The sequence below is a fragment of the Adiantum capillus-veneris genome, chromosome 4 (assembly GCF_014529385.1).
Source record: "Adiantum capillus-veneris isolate H3 chromosome 4, ASM1452938v2, whole genome shotgun sequence".
In the NCBI taxonomy this organism is placed as follows: Eukaryota; Viridiplantae; Streptophyta; class Polypodiopsida; order Polypodiales; family Pteridaceae; genus Adiantum; species Adiantum capillus-veneris.
Window position 1 is genome coordinate 169,877,617 of NC_140934.1, and position 5,282 is coordinate 169,882,898.

A 5,282-nucleotide genomic window follows, 5' to 3' on the forward strand; every position below is an offset into this window, starting at 1 on the left:
AGATCAGCTTTTTTGAATCGGGCTCAATGCTAACTTACAATTGTGTGTCCCCAAAAAAAAATCCATTTGGAGGCTTTGTAAGGTGCCTATGGTGGATAGGAGTGGGACAATTCTCGACAAAAGTAACAGCCAAGTTTATAATGCAATTTCGATTGTGGTGGCCTACTCTACAAATATATATTCTAATACCTATGTGGGTAGATGTGATGACTGCTAAAGGCAACCTACAATAAACAACCACTAACACCCACTAACACCTATTATTAGTACCCATGCTTTTGTAGAATGGGGTATTAATTTTGTAGGAACTCTCCCACCATGCCAAAATATGTGGGCATTATATATAACAGTGGCCAAGAACTATCTTACTACATGGGTTGAGGCCATACCTAGCACCAAGGATGATGTGCTTATCATGGTAAATTTTCTTTATCAACATATACTTCCGTGATTCAGGTTGCCAATAGAAATTGTAAGTGACTAGAGTTCTCACTTCTTAAATAAACTAGTAAAGGCACTCCTAAAGGTGTTTCTATGGACACATTGCCACTATATAGCCTATCACCCTTAGTGCAATGAGCATGCTGAAAGAAAAATAAGTGTTATGCATAGCTTTGACTAAAAAAGTAGAAGGGATAGAAAAATTGGGTGAATTCGTTACTAAGCATCTTGTGGGCTTATCAAGTAGCATATAGAAACTCTATAGAGTCCACTCCATTTGAATTAGGATACGGTCTTAATGTGGTTCTTCCCATGGAGTTTCTCATCCCAACCTTATGAGCTAGAGTTCCTTCCAAATGGAATGAGATACTTGTTGAATTGGTTACTATTTAGAAAATCTTGACAAGACTCGATTGAAGGCGGTGGACCACGAGTCTCAAGAATACAAAAAGTTTCCCTTGTTCTTTGGTACACCCTCAAGGAAAGCAAGCATAAGCTCACACCTCAAGGTCTACACCCTTTTATCCTGACAGACATTACCAATGCGGGAGCATCTTGCCTTTCTACTTTAGATAGTACCCCCATGACGGCATTCATTAATGGTGGAAGGATTAACACTAGAACATTAAAATGATACTTTTATGTCCTTGGACACTTTTGTGTCCTGTTAAGTGACCATTTTGCTTGAATTATTTGAAGAGTATGAAAATGAATTTCTAGGTGCTATATATTCACAAAGTTGCCTTATGTGCTGAAAAAACCTTGACATTTTTTTGTGGAATATCAATGTCAGGTGCAGCGGAATTGAAATGATGAAGATCTCGTTTTACACTTCCACAAAATCCTTTCCTTCTTTCCTTGCGTTAGTGAATGCTTTGTGCTTAAATGAATGTTCCTTTTATGTTCCCCTGAAGAGAGGGCCGGAGAGAATGCAATAGAGATGTGTAGAGGGAGAGAGAAAGAGAGAGAAGAAGAGAGCAACACCCAATGGGGTCCCAACCAACCCTCTCAAGGGCCCCCACACCGTTAACAATGTGGTATTTGCTTTAGATTGCATAAATGGAATGTATACACAATGCAATACCTCAATGCAAACTCTACTAACTTGACGACAAAAAATCACTGCGGTAACTCCTTGAAAAGAGGCACCTCTCAGGCTGATTTGATGCACCTTGGATCCTTCTCGATGTGGGAACTGCGGATGACCACCACGGACTGATTTGCACTCCCGATGTGAGAAGTATGATGGGCTGAAAACACAGATCTCAACGAGGTCGATGATGGACATCAATGGAGCACTCGATGGGCTGTCGAAGTATCGGACCGCAATGAGAAACACACTAGCACCAGTTTCGAGTGGGCTCAAATCTGAAAACGTTGGCTGATCTGCTGCAAAACTGAGCGCTAGGGTTGGTTGCTGAAAACACTCTTGATTTGCTGCTATCCCAAAACGCTGGCTACTGTGCGGGGCTGAAAACGCCAAGGGCTGAATTTTGAAAACGCTGGATCTAATTTGCAAAAAATGTTGGCTGAGGTTATCTCCTGCACTTGTCTTCAGATGTTGTTTTATGGGTGCATATCATTGGTTAAATACTTATTAGGCTTCAGGTAGGGCAACTCTCCACCAGCTTTTCCAACAAAAAAATCATAAAATGATTTATTGATTTATTTAAAAATTGGTCCAGGGGGTCCAAATCTGGGTGCAACTATCACACATCCACCCACCCGAGAATTGGATCGATGCAGGGAATGGCTCGTTGGATTTCTCTAACCTAGAACTACATGCTCGTCATGCCAGATGCCCAATGTAGTGTAATAACATATGTCAAAATGCGTATACAAACCATTTATGCAAGAGGGTTCCAAACTGGAAAACCTAATCTAATGGACTTGTCCGGACATATAGGTCCTGCGAATAGGCTCACAAAATTGCCGGTGCTAATCCTCCTAGGATACTAGACATCCCTATTTAGGAAGAAGGGGAAAAGTGGATCTAGAAGTCGATGAAGTATGTCCTCATGGCACACAAAGCCATGTGCACGTGACACCCCCTCCTGCTTAAGGTGAGGTACTCGAATCGATCTGCATTGCCTCCTTGTATGAGGCTAACAAATCAAGATAGCGGATGAAAAAGCCTTTGTCCACTCAAGCATCTTCATGTGTCCCTCGATCCTTGAATTTGAGGAAATGTTGCTTTGCTTCCATCTTATTGCCAAACTGAAATGGAAGCATTCGAAAACACTTCCACTTGGTGACTTTGATTGGAACAATGATCTCCGGTGGTTCTTCTTTTGTATTGCTCCTTCGAAGTCCACCCTTGTGGTGGCAACTTGACAGGTCCACTTTGGAAACTTGTTGTGCCTCCTGTGGATGCTCCAAAGGAACGGCCATGTGAGGTCTCGGCTTCCGGAATTTGACCATCCTTGACTTGAGTCCCCTGAAATACATGAAATGAGTTTGATTTATTATGAATTAAGAGAGTTGGTAAACCAAAAGACCGTACCTTGAGAGGGTAAAGCCTCCTAAATGAGAAATCACTTGAGTTTGGCTTCTCTTTATCCAATGGAGAAAAATTGTTACCTACATGTTCCTCGTCATCCAATTGGTCGGAGACAATGTCCATAGGTCAATGCGGAGGGTGTGTAGGGGAATGATGATCCCAGGAAAACACCAAATTGACCTTAACAAAACCTTCACTATACCTGTCAAGAATACCCAAGTTCCTTGATGTGGGGTTGACATAGATGACTGCCGATTGGGCTCCTTGACGCAGCGCTCTGTTTGCATGGACATGAGAGATGAGAGGGAGAGAGGGAATACCTCTCTCACCTCGAATGAGGACAGGCTGTGACACATTATTGTTGATGAGAAACGTGAGCTTCTCCCAATCGATAATGGGTTTGAACATGCCAAACCACTTAATGCCCAAAATGATATCACATCCTGTAAGTTTAGAGACTACAAAACGACAAGTAAATTGGGTTTGTTAAATGATCAACTTGACATCATCACATTCTTGAAAAATCGAAGCGTCCATACCTTCAGAGAACCCCTGCACCAGGAGGGTGGGGATGGGAGAAGTCTGAAGACGTGCACGTTTCAAAAGAGATTCACTTATGACATCTTGAGAACTTCCAGAATCAAACAACACAATGACCCTTTGACCATTCACATGTCCATAACATTTAGTGAGTTCATCCTCTGCAAACTTCCCCTCGTGCTTAGCTTCTTGCTCTACCACACTCATAACGTTCATCAAAATCTGACGTAGTAGAGGTTTCTTTGTTAGATTCTTTCTTAGGACATTCCCTTTCATGTGACTGACGATGTGACAATGAAAACACCTTGTTCCTTTGCATACAACGCTTGTTCTTCCTCACTTAATTGACCACCTAAAACTCCTTGAGCAATCTTTTCATAAGGTGCGAGTTGAGGTTTATCAGATTTTCCTTTACCCTTATCCTTATATTTATCGTCCTTAGATTGAGATTGAGAAGAAGAATTGAGAGAGTTCTTTTTATGGTTACCATTCCCATAGAATCCTTGTCCTTAGACGAGTCATGAGAGGAAAAGTTATCATTACTTGAGGTTGTCTTGAGCTTACCCTTGTTGTGCTTCATCTCTTGGAGTTGAGCCAAGCGTATAGCATTTTGCAATGACTTTGGATCACCGGCTTCTACATCAAACTTGATCGAGTGGTCCACTCCAAAGAGAAAAGCCTCTAACCTTTCCGCATCCAATTTCCACAATTGTCCACCTAGCTCACGGTTAGCATACAACATCACCGGTTTACCTTGTTGAGACAAAGCTCAAAAATCCTCTTTCAATGGCTTCAAGTACTGTGGAGGTAAGAAGCGAGTCTTTAGATCCTCGGCGAACTCCTCCCAACTAAGCTCGAGAGTGGGAACGAGGAGAGACTCGGAATGGGTAGCCATGTGGGTTGTCTCCTCCTGCTTCTCCATCCACTCATACTTCCAGGTGATGGCATCACCCGTGAGATGCATGGAAGCCAAGAGAACCTTGTTATTTTCACACTTTTTCACAACCGCAAAATAGGATGTAAATTGATGTAACCAATAGTAGATGACAATAGCATCCATCTTACCATCATACTTACTAAACGTGATCTTCTCAGGAATTGGGTCATGGGTCATCCGTGTAGCAATGGTTGCCTCCACAATGGTCTTAGCAAGCTTTTCATAATCCGGCTCCGAAGAAGAGTTATCGGATCGCACTGCCAAAGAGGTGATGGGATCACGCATAGTTGTCCTTTCTTGCCGACGTGCCTCAGCCTCAGCCATCAAGCGACGCTCTTCACGTTTCGCTGCTTCTTCGCGCTCCCATCTATGAGCCTCGTCTTTGATCGCCAATCGGCGCTCTTCACCCTCCGCTGTTTCCACACACTCGACACAACATGCCTCCTCTGCTTCCAAAAGCTCTTGTCGTCCAGATTCGTCTTGCCGCATCATCATCATGCGCATCATTGCATCCATGGGATTCGGTGGCAAAGGAGGAGGGGTTGGGTGAGGGCTTAGAGGATCCATAGGTGGCACTTGCTCGCCTTCTTGATTGATGGAGGTATCCATACCGCTAAGAGTCTTGACCATGCAAGGATTTCTCCTCTTGGTTCAAGGAAGGTCGCAGACTAATCTTTGGGAGACTATCCACCCCCTCGTCGGTGCACCCCGCATGCAACACCCGGTATACAATTGGTTGTTATTTTTTGATGCTCAAGGCGCACGACACTATGTGCAATGACAGGCCTGATGTTCCAAGAGTGGGAGGAGTATACATCAAAGTGCTGCCAACACAACCAACAACACAAGAGAGAAAAAAAACTT